We start from the raw sequence: 20,089 nt of genomic DNA, 5'->3' as shown, positions 1-20,089 counted from the left end.
GATAAAGAATTGGTAAGTAGCTTCTGCTCATCTAAATCTGATGAACCTCAGTAGTCTAGCACTGTAGCGTAGAAACTAGAATTACTGTTGCCATTATTAGTTTATACAATGCTTTGGCAGCCTAGTCCCTAGCAGGCTTCCTTAACTCCATGTTGCTGTGCAGCCTGGATGTACAGTGGGCTTGCTTGCATGTTAGTTAGCTTTTCCCTTCCCAGTAATGCATCCACTGCTGAAATCATGGCCAACATTCACCCCTTCTCGTCTCATTAGAAACTATCATGTGCTAGCTTAGAGTGAAACACCTATTTGGTAATGTTAAGCATAATGTTCTTCAGTCCAGAAAAGAGTGGCTATGCCAGCAGTAAGCATCTTTGTTTTGGCCTTTGCCAAACCCAAGCTTACTCCAGAACCTGCAATTTACAGGAAAAGGCCCACTAAGGACTCTTTATATCATAAAAGGCATGATAGTGGTCCAAAACTCTACACTTCACATTGGTATTTATTCCAATCATGGCTTTCATGTGTTGTAGCTGTTCTGCTTTTATAAGGATTAATTAACTAGTCTGGTATTTTTATAAGGGGCTGATATCACAGTGTGTTTGGTAAAGGGAAGCTTCAGTGTCTTCAAACTATGGAAGTACTATGGGATCCTAAACCATTGTTGCGAAGCAGCTTGCTCCAACTTCTTTGGGATTTTTCCACGTGAGCCTGAACGTTAAGACGCCCAAGGAGAACTGGCTGTTCCTTCTCCTTTTTATTTCCCCCCCTGGAACTGTGGTTTCGACATTTTCTACAATAGCCATTCGGTGTTTACTGCTGTTCCACTGGCCATGGCTGGAGGAGTTATGAGACAGGGTGATGTCATCAAGTAAAATGTGGCAAAGGAGGAGGCCAAAATATCGCCTAATCAACATGTATTGTTGTAATGTTTAACTGGTCTGAACAGCTCCTACCTTATGCCAATGTTTCACACCCAGCCTGTGAAAAAGTGACATGAAGGGAAGAGAAAGATTATGAGAGGCCCTTAGGTGCAACAGGGTTTTTTTGGAGTTAAGAGGAAAAGCCTCCACCAGAAATGGTACAAATTAAGAAAACTTTCTTTTTGTGGCAACTTGTGGGAGGCTTGTCTTATTAATTAGCTCTGATCAACGGAGAGTTAACCTAAACAGTCTTAAGACAGATGTAGGAGAAGAGCGTAGAGGTCCAAGCATAATGTCTCAATGCATATTGAGATTTAATGGTAAGAAACACAAATTGCCCAGAATGAAGAGTGCAGAGACAAATGCTTCTATAAAGGTTGCATTTAAATATAACTTGAGGATCTGTGTCAATATCACAACTACCAAGTGTGTGCAGGTGTAACCTATGCACACAGTGAGAAAATGTGTCCTGTCCGCTGCCAAGGGCCAAACAACCTCAGGTGTGTATTTTGTGGTTTGAAAATAAAATCATACAAATGCCCCTTTTTTGAAGGTGAAATATGCATGTCAGGACCCTAATGAGTGTTTCCATTTCCAGATGCATGATGTGGCCAACATTGCCCTCTGCAAGACTTGTGAGGACACTATCATGTTGCAAAACACACATCAGCCACAGTCCTTTACCCGGAATTACTCGTTGAATTCAATAGCACTTATGTCTCATTAGACACATAAAGGATTTGCACTGACTGCCATATATGAACTCGGAGACATATGGAATTGTAGTAATTTGAGAACTCTGCTGGATTAAACCAGAGGTTTATCTAATCCAGCATTCTGTTCTCACAGTGGCACTCTGGCTCCCCATGGGAAGCCTACAGGTAGGACATGAGTTCAAAACAACCTCCTATTTGTGAACCCCAGCAACTAGTATTCCAAGTCATACCACCTCTGAGAGCCAGTGTGGTGTAGTGGTTTGAATGCTGGACTAGGACCTGGGAGACCAGAGTTCAAATCCCACTAAACTCGCTGAGTGACTTGAGCCAGACATAGTCTCTCACTGCGCAGCTAAAAGTCTTTGCAATAGAAGATCTGTTTAGTTGGGTACCAACCCATCACTACAATTTACGCTAGCGAATTCCATAGTTTAGCTATGTGTGTAGAAGTACTTCCTTTTGTATTGCCTAGCTTTATTGGATGACCTCAGATTCCAGTATTATGAGCTAGGGCTCTTCAGAGCTATTTTAAATTTTCCTTCATGGAACTCACATTGATGTAGGAAATGGCATGAAAGCTGTGTGTGGATTGCCATGTTCCTTCATGAAATTCATTGTATGTACCCAAGGTATGTACACCATTGCATGTACACTGTCAAACAACCTCTCCCACTCAACTTATACAATCAAAATGGCACACGTTAAGTTTTCAAACCATTTTTGACCACTATACTTCCAAAGTAAATTTTCGAAGATTCAGGATTCCGAAACCTCCTGAGTCGTCCAGTTTTCTACTTCAGAAGGAATGCCTTTCTACATCTGCTCTAACAACATGGCTCCCCAATTTGAGCTGCTTCCAGTTTTGTTGAATTTCTCTCCCCTGTCTCGCTTAGCATTCCCAGTTTTTCTGCATCTGACTCCCCTTTATGCCATAACAGTACACCAGGTACTTTCTTTCATAATGAGTTAAAAGAAGAAGAAGAAGAAGAAGAGTTTGGATTTGATATCCCGCCTTTCACTCCCCTTCAGGAGTCTCAAAGCGGCTAACATTCTCCTTTCCCTTCCTCCCCCACAACAAACACTCTGTGAGGTGAGTGGGGCTGAGAGACTTCACAGAAGTGTGACTGGCCCAAGGTCACCCAGCAGCTGCATGTGGAGGAGCGGAGACACGAACCCGGTTTCCCAGATTACGTGACTACCGCTCTTAACCACTACACCACACTGGCTCTCTAAAATAACCATTACCTCTGGTCAGGTTGATACAAGCATAAAGACTATGTCTATGGCATAGTCATTTACACTACCCCAATTACTGGTGCTTATGTGAGCCAACAATATGCATTTATAGGGTGCTAACATGTTGGTTAGATTTGATTGTGCAAGAGTGTTTTGTTCTCCACTAGCATGCATTTTGGTTTTTGAAAAACAAATGAAAACATAGACATGATATACTAAAACTATGGTATAAAACTCTTTTTTTAAAAGACAGATGAGAAATAATGGTTGTTTGTTATAACTTATGCAGTGCTTGAGAAGTATTGCTGTATTGGCGTAGATTAGCCAGGGGTCTGAGTCTAACATAGTGAAATGTTCTCATTTTTATGCATAGCTCAATCATACAAGCTTTGGATTTTAAAGAACCACAGTTGTGAGCTCATGCAGTTTGGGAGATCTGTCTGAACCAAGTGCATTTTGATTTCCTCCACATTCCTGTGGCTGCTTTTATACCAATCCACCTGGTCTAGTGCTAGAAACAAGAGTTTGAATTATTTACCTTTTTCTCAACTGCCTAACCATACTGATGTTAAGTATGCTTCAAATTATAGTTATAGAGGCAGGTGCATTGCCAGCAATTGAACAGTGAGGCTTCTCTTCAATGGAGCAGACTGTAAAGAAGAGAGGTAAGAAATATCAATTTTATTCTGTTCTGCTTTAAGAGAAATGCATTGCCTTTGAGAAGTCAATCCTGTAGCATTTGGCATTGCCTGCTATACCACCTGCCTTTCTGTTTGTTTGTCTCTCTCTCTCTCTCTCACTCACTCACTCACTCACTCTCTCTGTGTGTAACCAGAACATTAAACAAGAACCAGCTTGCTTGACCTAATTAGGCTTATAAAATGGAAGGACGCCATTCTGCATCTCATTATAGCCTTCATAGTACAGAAGATAAAAGACAGATGAAGGAAACTTTCTTAAACCAATTGTTTATGTTCTCAAAAAAGTGTAGATAACTTCTATCTGGAGGGATTTCAAGGCCTCAGGAGGCTATGAAAATGCAATTGTTTTCAACATAAGCAACTCACATCTTTGCGGGCCCATGCTCAGCAGGCCGGGGGCCACTGGGGGCAGGGTGTAGAAGCAGCAAAATGGCTTGGAATCAAAATGGCCACAGCTTTATTGATTACAGATATAATCAATCTGTAATCAATTTGGCATAGGCATTGGGTATGTATCCTGAATGAGCCAACCTGGTTGCTGGCTGATAACTCCTTTAGGGTTGATCCTAGGTTAAGGGAGTTCATGATGGCTGGGAGTTTGTTAAGAGGGAGATAGTAAAAGCACAACGTCAGGCAATACCAATGAGACGGAAACATGGAAGGTGCCTAAAGAAGCCAGGGTGGCTATCTAAAGAACTTTTAACTGAGTTAAGATTAAAAAAGGATGTGTACAAAAAATGGAAAAGGGGGGAAACCACCAAAGAGGAATTCAAACAAATAGCCAGCACGTGTAGACACAAAGTCAGAAAAGCTAAAGCACAGAATGAACTCAGGCTTGCTAGAGAGGTTAAAAGCAACAAAAAAGGCTTTTATGGGTATGTTCGTAGCAAAAGGAAGAACAAAGAAACAGTGGGGTCACTCAGAGGAGAAGATGGTGAAATGCAAACAGGGGACACAGAAAGGGCTGAACTCCTCAATGCCTTCTTTGCCTCAGTCTTCTCCGATAAAGAAAACAATGCCCGACCTGAAGAATTTGGAGCAAATGATTCAGCAAAGGAAACACAGCCCAGAATAACTAAGGAGATAGTACAAGAATACTTGGCTAGTTTAGATGTATTCAAGTCTCCAGGGCCAGATGAACTGCATCCAAGAGTATTAAAAGAACTGGCAGATGTGATCTCAGAACCACTGGCAGTCATCTTTGAGAATTCCTGGAGAACAGGCGAAGTCCCGGCAGACTGGAGGAGGGCAAATGTTGTCCCTATTTTCAAAAAGGGGAAAAGAGAGGACCCAAATAATTACCGCCCAGTCAGTCTGACATCAATACCAGGGAAGATTCTGGAGCAGATCATTAAGAAAACAGTCTGTGAACACCTAGAAAGGAATGCTGTGATCACCAATAGTCAGCATGGATTTCTGAAAAATAAGTCATGTCAGACTAACCTGATCTCGTTTTTTGACAGAATTACAAGCCTGGTAGATGAAGGGAACTCAGTGGATATAGCCTACCTTGATTTCAGTAAGGCATTTGACAAGGTGCCCCATGATATTCTTGTAAAGAAGCTGGTAAAATGCGGTCTTGACTATGCTACCACTCAGTGGATTTGTAACTGGCTGACTGACCGAACCCAAAGGGTGCTCATCAATGGTTCCTCTTCATCCTGGAGAAGAGTGACTAGTGGGGTGCCACAGGGTTCTGTCTTGGGCCCGGTCTTATTCAACATCTTTATCAACGACTTGGATGATGGACTCAAGGGCATCCTGATCAAATTTGCAGATGACACCAAACTGGGAGGGGTGGCTAACACCCCAGAGGACAGGATCACACTTCAAAACGACCTTGACAGATTAGAGAACTGGGCCAAAACAAACAAGATTAATTTTAACAGGGAGAAATGTAAAGTATTGCACTTGGGCAAAAAAAATGAGAGGCACAAATACAAGATGGGTGACACCTGGCTTGAGAGCAGTACATGTGAAAAGGATCTAGGAGTCTTGGTTGACCACAAACTTGACATGAGCCAACAGTGTGACGCGGCAGCTAAAAAAGCCAATGCAATTCTGGGCCTCATCAATAGGAGTATAGCATCTAGATCAAGGGAAGTAATAGTGCCACTGTATTCTGCTCTGGTCAGACCTCACCTGGAGTACTGTGTCCAGTTCTGGGCACCACAATTCAAGAAGGACACTGACAAACTGGAACGTATCCAGAGGAGGGCAACCAAAATGGTCAAAGGCCTGGAAACGATGCCTTATGAGGAACGGCTAAGGGAGCTGGGCATGTTTAGCCTGGAGAAGAGGAGGTTAAGGGGTGATATGATAGCCATGTTCAAATATATAAAAGGATGTCACATAGAGGAGGGAGAAAGGTTGTTTTCTGCTGCTCCAGAGAAGCGGACACGGAGCAATGGAGCCAAACTACAAGAAAGAAGATTCCACCTAAACATTAGGAAGAACTTCCTGACAGTAAGAGCTGTTCGACAGTGGAATTTGCTGCCAAGGAGTGTGGTGGAGTCTCCTTCTTTGGAGGTCTTTAAGCAGAGGCTTGACAACCATATGTCAGGAGTGCTCTGATGGTGTTTCCTGCTTGGCAGGGGGTTGGACTCGATGGCCCTTGTGGTCTCTTCCAACTCTATGATTCTATGATTCTATGATTCTATGGATCACCCCGAGATGCAAATCAAATAGGGTGATCCCTCCAGGTTACCATTTTGAGATGTTCTCCAGTCCGTTAGACCCAGTCTTACCAAATGCATCAATTCCATTTTGGAGACTTGGCTAGGTAATCTGGAATGCCAATTCTGTGAGGGCATTCAGGTAATATTTTCAGAAGCATCCCTGGGGACATAACATCCTAGCTCACAGGACTGAATATCAAAGTTCCACTATGAGGGCACATTCGTAATGGTTCTAAGCCACAGTAATAGACTGGGCCTTTTCATACAATGAAAGAGAGATTATCCAATAAGAACACAGGAAGCTTCTTTACACTGAGCCAGAGCACTAGTCCTTCCAGCTCAGTATTATTTACGCTGATTGCAAGTGGCTCTCCAGGGTTTCAGATAGGAGACATTTGCATCCAACATGCAAAGTATATGCTCTACCACTGAGCTACAGACCTCCCTGTGTTTTTGCACAGCAGAACAACATCCAGCCAGAAAGCAGCAATACCAGTAATAACAGTGACAACCATTTCTCATCTGTAGTTCCTTTTAGGAAACAATATTCAGGATCACTGAAGAATCATTTGTTTGTTTCATTCCTTATAATCTCAAAATTGTGAGCGAGTTTATTTTAATATATTTTAAACAATTATATAAAAGGCATTCAGACCCATCTTGGCTGCAATTAGAAATGCAAACAGAAAGCAGAAAATCTTCATTAGGAAATCATGGGATGTTGGCAAAATCTTATGCCTTTTAAGGCATAAAGAAAAATTGCATGCAGTATTTAACAATAAAAAGCAATGCATATGTTATACCCACACACAATATTATAATGTTTGCTGCAACAGTATCATCATCATCATCATCATCTGTGATCTGTGCTGTATTATACCACTTTGAATTATAGAACTGATCTTAACAGGTTGGAAAGCTTTATATAGTATGGTGTAATTGATTTCGGATACTTAAATGAATTTTCAATCCACATGGTATCCTAACTATATAGATGCCCTAATATTTCTTTGATAAATGCATTCACCACTACCTGAGAAACTAGTGAACTATGAATAAATGTCACAGTTTCCAGAGCTGCCCCTCGCCCCTTTTTTTAATTGGACCACATATTGGAGGTCAACACATTTCACATAATTAGCTCTCAAATAAATGATTTGGAGGTTTTCCTCTGAAGAAATGTGCCGTATGTCCTCCTTAATTTAGCTTTTGACAGGCAGGTGAAGAAACAGTGTATTGTGCATAATTTCAGGGGTACAGGACCACACTCCTTACATTTCCATCCATAAACATCTTACCTCATTTCTGGTGTGTGATGACACAAGTCTATACCAAATGTTATGCGGTGCTGTGTGGCTACCCGTTCAGGCAAATGAAAGGTGCCCTTCATAACCAAAAGCTCTGGACTTTATAGTGGTCCATTCGCTCACCTTTTAAGAGATTTCAGAGAGAACACTCAAGTCATTGTTCAGATGTATTTGCAGAAGGAGAAGGAAAAAAAGAGACCAGGTTAAAGTTGGATTGGTTTCCCCCCTAAAGTTTGAAGGACTGCTGCAGATTTGCAAGACAGCTTAACGGTGGCAATTAAACACTTTCTGGGGGCACCTGTTTTTCCATGTGGGTGTGTGGTCAGCGCCCACCACCTTCGTTTGCATGCCAAAAATGGGTCAAAGAAGTTTGCAAGGTAATGCAATTAATTAATTTATGTCTCATTTTCATGTCCAGCCATATGGCAAAATTACCCCTCAGAGTGACTTACCATATACAGCATATAGCAAGTTGCTCTGAGGGATCATTTAGGTTCATATATATGAACCATATATATAATCATTGCTTTAAAAAAGAACTATAGGAAAATCAGAATAAAACATAAACTAGTGAAGTTTGTGGTCAGAAGAGAAAAGAATATAATAATAATAATAATAATAATAATAATAATAATAATAATAATAATAATAATAATAATAATAATAATAATAATTTATTATTTATACCCCGCCCATCTGGCTGGGCCTCCCCAGCCACTCTGGGCGGCTTCCATAAAAACCAAAAATACAATAAAATATCACACGTTAAAAACTTCCCTGAACAGGGCTGCCTTAAGATGTCTCCTGAATGTCAGGTAGTTGTTTATCGCTTTGACATCTGCTGGAAGGGCGTTCCACAGGGCGGGCGCCACTACCGAGAAGGCCCTCTGCCTGGTTCCCTGTAGCTTTACTTCTCGCAATGAGGGAACCGCCAGAAGGCCCTCGGCGCTGGACCTCAGCGTCCGGGCAGAATGATGGGGGTGGAGACGCTCCTTCAGGTATACTGGACCGAGGCCGTTTAGGGCTTTAAAGTAGTAGATAGGTAGCCGTGTTGGTCTGCCATAGTCAAAATAAAAAAAATTCCTTCCAGTAGCACCTTAAAGACCAACTAAGTTAGTTCTTGGTATGAGCTTTCGTGTGCATGCACACTTCTTCAGATACTGAAGAAGTGTGCATGCACACGAAAGCTCATACCAAGAACTAACTTAGTTGGTCTTTAAGGTGCTACTGGAAGGAATTTTTTTATTTTGACTAGGGCTTTAAAGGTCAGCACCAACACTTTGAATTGTGCTCGGAAACGTACTGGGAGCCAATGCAGGTCTTTCAAGACCGGTGTTATATGGTCTCGGTGGCCGCTCCCAGTCACCAGTCTAGCTGCTGCATTCTGGATTAGTTGTAGTTTCCGAGTCACCTTCAAAGGTAGCCCCACGTAGAGTGCATTGCAGTAGTCCAAGCGGGAGATAACCAGAGCATGCACCACTCTGGCGAGACAGTCCGCAGGCAGATAGGGTCTCAGCCTACGTACCAGATGGAGCTGGTAAACAGCTGCCCTGGACACAGATTTAACCTGTGCCTCCATGGACAGCTGTGAGTCCAAAATGACTCCCAGGCTGCGCACCTGGTCCTTCAGGGGCACAGTTACCCCATTCAGGACCAGGGAATCCTCCACACCTGCCCGCCTCCTGTCCCCCAGAAACAGTCTTGTCTTGTCTTGTCCTGTCCCCCAGAAACAGTCTGTCTTGTCAGGATTCAACCTCAATCTGTTAGCCGCCATCCATCCTCCAACCGCCTCCAGACACTCACACAGGACCTTCACCGCCTTCACTGATTCTGATTTAAAAGAGAGGTAGAGCTGGGTATCATCCGCATACTGATGAACACCCAGCCCAAACCTCCTGATGATCTCTCCCAGCGGCCGCATGTAAATGTTGAAAAGCATGGGGGAGAGGACAGAATCCTGAGGCACCCCACAAGTGAGAGCCCAGGGGTCTGAACACTCATCCCCCACCACCACTTTCTGAACACGGCCCAGGAGGAAGGAGCGGAACCACTGTATAACAGTGCCCCCAGCTCCCAGCCCCTCAAGACGGTCCAGAAGGATGCTATGGTCGATGGTATCAAACGCCGCTGAGAGATCCAGCAGAACTAGGAAACAGCTCTCACCTTTGTCCCTAGCCCGCCGGAGATCATCAACCAGTGCGACCAAGGCAGTTTCAGTCCCATGATGAGGCCTGAATCCCGACTGGAAGGGATCCAAATGGTCCGCTTCTTCCAGGCGTGCCTGGAGTTGTTCGGCAACCGCTCGCTCAATCACCTTGCCCAGGAATGGAAGATTTGAGACTGGGCGATAGTTGGCCATCGTGGCCGCATCTAAAGATGGTTTTTTAAGAAGCGGTTTAATAACCGCCTCTTTCAGCGGGTCTGGGAAGGCTCCCTCACGGAGGGAAGCATTCACCACCCCACGAAGCCCATCGCCCAGTCCTTCCCGGCTAGCTTTTATAAGCCAGGATGGGCAAGGATCCAGGAGACAGGTGGTTGGTTTCACTCGTCCAAGCAGCCTGTCCACATCCTCGGAGGTAACAGATTGGAACTGATCCCACTCAACTTGACTAGACAGAGCTCTAGCACTCTCCCGCCCCGGCCCTGCTCCCACGGTGGAGTCTACTTCTTCCCGAATCTGAGCGATTTTATCTGCAAAAAACTTTGCAAAATCATTGCAGGAGAACATGTGGCCCGTACTGGGCCCCGATGTTGCAGGTGGTTCCGCTAAATTGTGAACCACCTGAAAAAGTCTCCTGCTGCTGTTTTCTGCAGATGCAATAGAGGCGGTGAAGAAATTCTTCTTCGCCGTCGCTATCGCCACTTGGTAGGCTCGACGTTGAGCTCTAACCTGTGTCCGGTCAGATTCGGAATGAGTTATCCGCCACCGGCGCTCTAGCCGTCTCAACGATTGTTTCATTGCCCTCAGATCCATGGAAAACCACGGGGCTGTCCGGGCTCCATGCAATCGGAGAGGGCGCTTCGGAGCCAAACAGTCAATAGCCCTGGTTAACTCCACATTCCAGCGGGCCACCAGGGAATCAGCTGAAAGGCCATCAACATGGGATAAAGCATCCCCTACCACTCTCTGGAAACCATTTGGATCCATTAAGTGGCGGGGGCGGACCATCCGAATTGGTCCCACCTCCCTGCAGAGGGGATGGGTCGCAGAGAAGTCCAGTTGCACCAGGAAGTGATCTGACCATGGCACTTCTTTCATTTCGCTTTTACTTAGTGTCAGATCACCAACATCCATAGAGGTAAACACCAGGTCCAAGGCATGTCCACGGCTATGGGTTGGGCCAGACTTATTCAGGGACAGCCCCATGGAGGCCATGCTTTCCACAAAGTCCCGAGCGGCCCCTTGTAAGGTCGTGTCGGCATGGATGTTAAAATCCCCTAGGACGACCAAGCTAGGTGTCTCCAGGAGAACATCCGCCACGACCTGAAGCAGCTCGGGCAGGGAATCCTTGGTGCAGCGGGGAGGTCGGTACACCAAAAGGAATCCTGTACTGCCCCTATTGCCCAACTTCCAGAACATGCACTCAGAAAACTGGGTCTTCCCAATAGGACGCCTGGTGCAAACTAATGACTTCCTAAAAATCACTGCAACCCCCCCTCCCCGCCCACATGACCTGGGTTGCTGTGCGTAAGAGAAACCTGGTGGACAAGCAGCGGCAAGGACAGGCCCATCTGCTTCATCCAACCAAGTCTCTGTTACACATGCCAGGTCAAATCCTCCATCCATGATCAAGTCATGGATGGCAGTGGTCTTATGAATCATTGACCTGGCATTGCACAGCAGCACCTTCAGGTCATGTGGGTATCCCTTGCTGATTCTAGTATCCATCCGGTCAGGACCAGACCCGGAGGCAGGGATAGTCCTCAAACAACGACTAAACCTGCCTCCTCTGTAATGACATGGTCTGGTCTTAGCGTAACTCCTCCTCCTACCCGTGATCACCGAGATCGGTTGTCCCAGTGTATCCCCCCCTGTGGAACATGCCCCAGCCATTTTATGGGCTGGGGCCCACTCCCCGGCAGCCCTGAACCCTCCCCCTAAAAACAAAAGAACACCTTAAACAAACAAACAAAACCAATAAAACAATACAAACAAAAATGTAAAAATTACAAAAACATCAAAATAAAAAAAATAATAATTCCCCAAGCCCAACCAAACATCCATCCCACCCCCACCCCCCACATACAAAAAATCCAAAGAAATTTTTTAAAAACATTTTAAAAACACTCTGTGCCTCTCCAGCAGTAACAACTGTCCTAGTGAGGCCTGTCAGGCCCCGCCCTGGGCCAGGTGGTAAGTGGCAGGGAGGAGCAGGGCCCTCAGGCACTCACCACAGGGGAGTCTTCCTGGGCAGCAGAGCAGTCCTTGTGAAGCCCCAGGCCCCATATGAATTTCTAATGGATATACCGACTCATTATACTACTGACTGACTTATTTTGTATGATATTTTGCCTAATAAAAGCACTTTTGCAAGCAATGTTCCTGAACAGAATGCATTTTTATACTTTATTTTCAGGCACATACACATTTTTGTATTCTTTGGTGGGAGAACAATATTGCAAAATTCAGAGTAGTACAGATTTCAGGGGAGAAGTATGTTTCAGCTTGTGTATTGCTTCAGAACATGTGGATCTGGTAGGTTTGGATTAAAATACAAGCCAAACCAATTTCTCATCCATTCCTGGTAGCAGGCACCTATTAATAAGAATAACTTTAAAATATAGGGTAAATGGAAACTCCGTGAGACAGTGCGTTGTGATTTGCACTCATGGCCTTGTGGTGTTGTTGTTACTGAAACAATAATCAATAATTGGTTAAATCAGTTGTTGCTTTAAGATCACAACAAAAGACTTTTTATGAAGGCAGATAATAACTTCAGCATACATTAGTTCTATTTGTTCTTGTTGCTGGACAAGTCATTCAGAACTTGGTTTGCTGGGGGATGACAAGTCTTACACAAAAGTTCTTTTCAGTCAGTGCAATGAAAATAGACTAAAGCTGTCCACAAAAGGCATGCTGATTGACACAGCAATGAAGGCCTACTGTAAGGAACAAGCCTTGAAAGATGCAGCTTCAGATTCTACAAATGGCCACCCAACTCCAGCTACACCTTGAAGACACACACATTGTTTATTTTTGTCTGGGATTTGCACTATGATTGATGCATGCTCAGAACAGAAGGTCTGTATTATTGACTGAGCAAAGAAAACAGTGCAAGGCATTAAGAACATCTGAAGCTGAAAGCAAGGATTAGTTAGCTAACTAAGAAGGAAGGCCTATCTTCTGAATACATTTTCAGACCAGGTGTCCTATGGATGGCCCAAACCTGAGACCTCACTCAAATGACTGCATTTGTTTTTCCAGCTTGGGTATGGGCAATCCTCGAATCCTTTGTATCGTTTTCGTGTGTGACAGCACACAATGTATGATATTATTTATATGGAGGGGTACTTCCTAATCCACCTCTCATCATTCTCATCAGCTTTGGGGTTGGAGAGGGAAGCATCCCTTGTGATTCCAGACACTGGACAGCGGTGGAGGAATGCAGCTAACAGCTCCCTCGACACACCTCCAGGTGCCCAGATGAAAAAAAGCATGTATCAGTTACTATTCCAATCAGTTACAGATAGGTAGCCGTGTTGGTCTGCCATAGTCAAAATAAAAAAATTCCTTCCAGTAGCACCTTAAAGACCAACTAAGTTAGTTCTTGGTATAAGCTTTCGTGTGCATGCACACTTCTTCAGATACACTGTGTATCTGAAGAAGTGTGCATGCACACGAAAGCTTATACCAAGAACTAACTTAGTTGGTCTTTAAGGTGCTACTGGAAGGAATTTTTTTATTCCAATCAGTTGATTAAAGCCAGGGTGAGTTCACTCTCAGGGGAAACTGGGATATATACTCCCTTTTGTCTGAACTTCTTATGATACCTGCCCAGATTGATTTTACCAATCCTGTTTGTTGCAGTTCCTTGAGTTTGGTAATTTAATAAAGCTCTGGCTTTTCATGTCTTCCTTCCTGGGTGTGGGGCAATCTGATACTCCCTGCTCTAAACAATAGAGCTGTTAAGAATGCTGAAACTTACAACAAGAAGGGTGGGGAAAGGGTGTGACGTACTCTGCAGAGAAACACTTGGGAAAGTGCAGGAAATTTATGAAGAATTAAGAAGGCAAAATGGAATCTGGGAAGCCACTGTAATTAATGCACAGAATAATTTTTGGAATTGACTTGGTAGATGCTGACTTGTCTGAATCAGCCCAACCCTTACTATGAATATTATGCCATACATGATGCATGCATGTTTACAAAAGAATGAGAACTTTTTCAAAGCTATTTACTGAGTTTCTGGAATTGTTGAGCTGTTCAGTGAAAGCACATGCATACACACAAACAATGGCATATGGGACTAGTGTTGACAGCAAATCCCCTTAGCTTTTGCTGATGACCAATATTTGATATTTACTAATGATACTATGGAATTAGAGAGTGAAAAGGAATAGCCAGAGCAGTGCAAGGAGGCTGAAGGAACATTCTTTCACCTTTGGTGGACCTGCCCAAGAGTGAAGGCCTTCTGGGAAATGATCTACAACGAATTAAAAAAGGTGTTTAAGTACACCTTTCCTAAAAAACCGGAGGCCTTCCTCTTGGGTATTGTCGGCCAAAAGGTGTTAAAGGAGGATAGAACGTTTTTTATGTACGCTACCACAGCAGCAAGAATTTTGATCGCCAAATATTGGAAGACTCAAGATTTGCCCACACTGGAAGAATGGCAAACGCAACTGATGGACTATATGGAGTTGGCCGAAATGACTGCCAGAATCCGAGACCTGGGAGAAGAAGCAATGGAGGAGGACTGGAAAAAATTTAAGAACTATTTGCAAAAATTTTACAAGTTATATGAACTATAAAAGATGCATAATTTGAAATACCAGCCCCAGCAATGAGAGCGTAATATATATGAAATTGGATAACAATATTGAAAGAACCAAAGTTTAAATGTTAAATACAATAATAGGTTTTATTGTTAGAGTAAATGGATAATAAGGGATTTAAACTTAAATTGCAATTGAAAGTATAAAGAAACACATGAAACAAGATTATAATTTGCTGACAAATTTATTGTTAAGAATGCATTGTGCGGGAGATGTGGGGAAGTTCGATAGAAAGATGAAGTAAGCTGTTGAAAAGTTATACTTTTTTCTTTTTCTTCTTTTGTCTTTTATATTCTTGTTTCTCTTTTTTCTGTTTATGTCTGAAAAAATGTAATAAAAACTTAAAAAAAAAAAAAAGGAATAGCCAGAGCAAAATCATGTGGGATTGGACAGGAAATTAGTATCTCAAAAATGAAATGGATGTATAATTAAGAATCCCCGGGATGCTCTGTAAAAAAATCAGTGAAGAAATGGAAGAATCTGAGGGTTACACATACATTAATCAACAAATGACTAAACCAACATTTTATGATGTGAATGCAGTGTAAGTAGGCCAACTTTAGCAGGATAAAATTATCATTAGTTGAGGGATTGCTATTAAAGAGTATACGATGACTCACCACTTATCCAATATGGCTACTGTTATCTACATCAAATAATATGATGGGGAACCTGTGGCCTATTCGATGTTGTTGGAAGCGAGCCTGTGAGCCTGCATGGGATGATATTTGTAGCCCAGCAACATCTGAAAGGCCACAAGTTCCCCATCACCGGTGTAAAGTGCTGGCCAACAACATTACGTATGCATAAGCTGATGGACTACATGGAACTGGCGGAAATGACTGGCAGAATCCGGGACCAGGGAGAAGAGTTGGTGGAAGAAGATTGGAAAAAATTTAAAGTATATTTACAAAAACATTGCAAAATTAATGAATGTTAGAAGGATGCTGGAATGAAGTTATATGATTTTAGCAGAAATGTAATAAAGAATTAAGTAAAAGCTGATTGATAATGGGCCAAAATGAAAAATTTAAGGTTAGACCGTTAAGATAAATTATAGAATAAAAATTGAGAAAGATGGAAAGAATTTGCTGAAACAATTAATTGAACTAGAATACAAAAAAGTGAGGTGTGAGGAGGTCGATGAAACAAGTAAATGAAAGGTAAAGATATGGAATATTAGATGTGTGTTTTAGTGTTATTGTTTCTTTTTGCTGTATTGTTGTATTGTTTTTCTATGTTTTTCTTTCTATGTGTTGTAATGTAATGTATGTCTTGTTAAATTTTTTGTTGTTTTTCTCCTTTTTTGTAATTTTTAAACTTCTAATAAATATCATTAAAAAAAAACACATTACGTATGCATGCACTTAGCCGCTACACTAATGCAGGTCGAAACTGCTCAGGCCACTGGAAACAGGAATGCTCTTTATATGAGAATGGGGCTAGTCAGAAATTCTTGAGATCCAGACCATAACTCTGAATGAAGATGAAATTCCAATACCCATGATCCAAAGGCCAGGGGCTCCATTAAATGTAATCTAGCCCATATTTTAACCAAGGCCAATCTCTAGATATAGATTCAAAACAAAACAAAACACTCTCTCCCTGCATTGTGCTGCTCTACACCTTTTGCCTCAAGGCAACGAGTTATCTAGTCTGACTTTCGTAATATTTTGGCATTGTCCTCCCACAAGCTGATTTAGTAGTTGGAGACGTTAATAATTAAACTGTTGGTTCTATATTAACTGAGGCCCTTGGCTTGGTCTTTCGGCTTTATTAAATGCCTCCTTCTTTGAACAGCCACATAAAAGTGATATATGGCCTCTCTTTACAAGCCAGCCACCTAGTAGCATTATGCTTTATATTACTTTGGCAACGCAAAACCCTCCCTGGTTAAATATAGAAGCATAACACAGATAAGACTAAGTAAGATGGCTTCTATGAAATCACCCAGCCTGGACTCTGTTAAGATAAGCAGGCTGAGGGAATAAGGGGGAAAGAATGTCGTGCCAAACAGTTCTGTCTTCCCCACCTTACGAAGAACAGAATAGGAAACACGAAAACAAATGGAGCTGAGGCCAAAGATATGAGTGGTCAGGTCTAGTCATGATAACACAACGAGAAGCTGTTGGCATTCGCTGGAGAAGTTTAATGGGGCTGTGAATTGTTACCTTGGCATGGGCTGCACTTTTAAAGACTCTTCTGTCAAGAAATGAAGCAATTGCGCTCTCTCTGTCTCTCTCACTTTTATAATGTATCCCTGGAAGATTCTTTTCAAAGAAAACTAGCTAGAAATTTGCATGATGGCTTTGGGAAGCTATCGTATATTTCTGGTATATGTGTGTGTTGCATGAAATAAATGTTTAAAGTTAGTTGGAGATTGGGGCGGGAAATAATATCTCAGTGCCATTATTACTATATCTTATGGTGAAATCTTATGGTGAAGAGCAGATAAAAAATGAATATACAGCATATACAGAAACATAATAAAACATCAAACATAAAAAACCCTTCCCTCTACATCTTCATCATCTTGGGGAAACGTATGGGCTTTGTTGCAAACTCATTTTAGTACAGCCATATATCATGGGACTCAGTAAACTAGAGATCTGCCAGTGTTTGTATGAGCAAAGTTAAATAAAAAGCAGCCTTTTAAAACATTTATCAACTGCTTTCAGTTCTTTTTTTCTTTCTTCGTTTTTCAAGTGATTATCAATCGGGAGGATGTCCTATAGATTTCATGGATCCTCTTCCTGCCAATAACATTTTACAGGACATTTTAGCCACCACATCATATTGTTGCTGGCCTGCTTTAATTCAGCAGGATCACAAATTTCCCCATTAAAAAATAATGCTATTTAGCCAATTATGTCAGCATGAATTGTACAGAAAGGACAGAAGATTATGTCTGATTTTCTCTAAGAAGTCTCTTCTATTGGACATTGTAGCTGCCAAGTGAAAAAAGCCAGCTTGAAGACTGAGTGATATGAATTCAGTGTTTAGAAAGAGAGAGAGATCGCCCCCCTCCCTTTCCTGTGCCATTTTGACATTACTTAAGATTAAAACATTAAGTACTTCTTTAACTAATATAACTCTGAGATGTTGTGAAACAATACTCAAGGTCTGGGGTGATATAAGAACTGTGAGGATCCATATAAAATGAAGGGAATACACCAGCATTTGTGAATTGGGTGAGTGTTTTTACAATTGTGTGATACTTGAGCACAATTTGATAATTCACTAGGCAACAATTTTTTACTTTTTGAATGTTGTCTAGATTTCTACAATTGATTTAGGGTATTTTTGCACTGCTGAATCAGGAAATGGCATCCGTTTCTCTCCATCAGGTCAGGTTTTTGTGCTATGTTGATTTGAAAAAATCAGATCTTGTGACAAAATTGATTACATTTTTGTGGCATTATCAGCTGATTTTTGTCAACACATATCATCCTAAATACGTTTTTAAGAGAAAAAATGTTTTTCCAACAGCATATATTGATTACCTGATAGAAACATTACTGTAAACTGAATGGTGGGCATTGATAAAGGTAAGTACACGTAAATTGCATGTTGCTTCACCATTTTTCAAACTTCAGGGCTTGAACTTCCGTTTCTTGGAACTCCTGGAATGCTCAGCGGCAGGGAGGTCTCTCTTCAGAGTCCAACAGTAGTCAGCCATCATGACTGTGTCCCAGCGACCCTGATACCTGGTCTCCGTCTCTCTCATGTCCTGATGGAATCTCTCCCCCTGCTCGTCACTCACTGAACCCAGGTTCTCAGGAAACCAGTCCATATGTGAAAATAGGTAGTGCATCTTGATGCTCATGTTGCAGCCCAGGTTTCTGAAAGCAGTCAGCATGTTGTTGACAAGTTCTGCGTAGTTTCTGGCCTTATTGTTGCCAAGATAGTTCTTCACTACCAGAACAAATGCCTTCCACGCTTCCAGTTCCACTTCATTCATTGAGTTTCTGGATATGGATCTCTGATGAGCTGACGGATCTGAGGACCATCAAAGATGCCAGCTTTCAACTTCTCAATGGTCAATCCTGGAAAAGCCTGGCACAAGTAAGTGAAGCAGTCACCATCCTTGTCCAGAGCCTTGGTGAACTGCTTGATTAAGCTGAGCTTGATGTGCAGCGGTGGGAAGAGTATTCTGTCTCTTCAGGGTCGTTGATGACATTCCTTTCTTTGCAAGGCACCAATTCCTCCTGCACAGGCCAGTTCTTCTTCGTGTAATGCTGAGCACGGTCCCTACTATCCCACATGCACAGAAAACATGGGTACTTGGTGAAGCCAGACTGTTGTCCCAACAAAAAGTTCACCATCTTCAGGTCAACACAAATAAACCACTTATGCTGATCATAACCAATTTTCTCCAGCACACACTTCACCGCTTCATAGTTCTCCTTCAGTGTAGTCGAGTGAGCCAGGGGTATAGAGGCAAACTGGTTGCCGTTGTGTAGCAGAACACATTTCAGTGATCGCTTGCTGCTGTCAATGAATAGTCTCCAATCTTTGGGTTCGTACTGTGGCACTCCAAGCTTGAGCAGAAGCTGCGCTGCGCAATATCTGCACAGTACACCAAGTCCTTCTCTTCCAAGAAAAAACAGAGGTACTCTTGATGCCTGTTGCGGAAGAAGCTGATGCGAGCACTGTCAGAGAGGAGGTTTTTTTCCCTTCAATCTGGATGCCAACAGTTCGGCAGAGTCCTTTGACAAGCTGAGGTCGCGAACTAGATCATTCAACTCCTTTTGGGAAAATGGATGTGGAGCATCATCTTCAATAACCACTTCTTCTTCTTCATGTCCTTCAACACTGGAGGCATCTTCGTCACTAATGTCAGGAAGTTCTCCGAAGATAGGCACTGGAATTTCATCACAATGAGCTACAGGACGACATGCTGATTGAAGATCAGGATACTTGAGGCTGCTCCGGTTCTTTCTGTTGATCCCAGTCACATCAACAGCGCAGAAGTAGCAGTCAGTGACATGGTTTGTCGGCTCCCTCCAAACCATGGGAATTCCAAAGTTCAGACTCCTCTTGCCATTGGTCCACCCACGTAGAGTCTCGGTGCATGCCTTGCACACCATGTGTGGCACCCAAGCTTTATCCTGGTCACCAAGTTTAATACCGAAATAAGCATGGTAAGCAACTTTATGCTTTGCCGCACCAATTTATGGAAGATTTTGAGGTTTTATGACTTCAAACTGATCCCTTTTCAACATAATCACCCAGAACTATCGGACCTGAATACTTCTTGTCATTAAAATAATCATTTCCAATCAAAACAATTATTCGACATGGCATTTTACCCCCACCAACTTCTAAAATGCTCCACACCAGCGTACATGTGAACAAAAACGTTAAAAAATGACATGTGGCCATAGCTCAAAAACTTGACCTGATTGAGCAAAACCAATGTGATTTTTGGATTCAGCGCATCAGATTTGTCCTAAATCAACTGAAAAAAACGCAGACAACAAATTTGTTGTTGACCAGTGAATCAGTATGTGCTCTGTGTATAATGCTGCTGTTGAA

The 20,089-nt window shown here is 42.5% G+C and overlaps 1 long non-coding RNA gene across 1 annotated transcript in view; it reads left to right on the top strand.

The window, feature by feature from the left end:
• The window catches only part of LOC308586448, a 47,760-nt gene that overhangs the window by 21,659 nt on the left and 6,012 nt on the right, over positions 1-20,089 (top strand). The gene's annotated exons all lie outside the window — the stretch shown is intronic.

This window comes from Podarcis bocagei (assembly GCF_964188305.1).
Source record: "Podarcis bocagei genome assembly, chromosome: 4".
Taxonomy (NCBI): domain Eukaryota; kingdom Metazoa; phylum Chordata; class Lepidosauria; order Squamata; family Lacertidae; genus Podarcis; species Podarcis bocagei.
The sequence above is the reverse complement of the archived record's forward strand: the minus strand, read 5'-3'. Positions and strand labels throughout refer to the sequence as shown.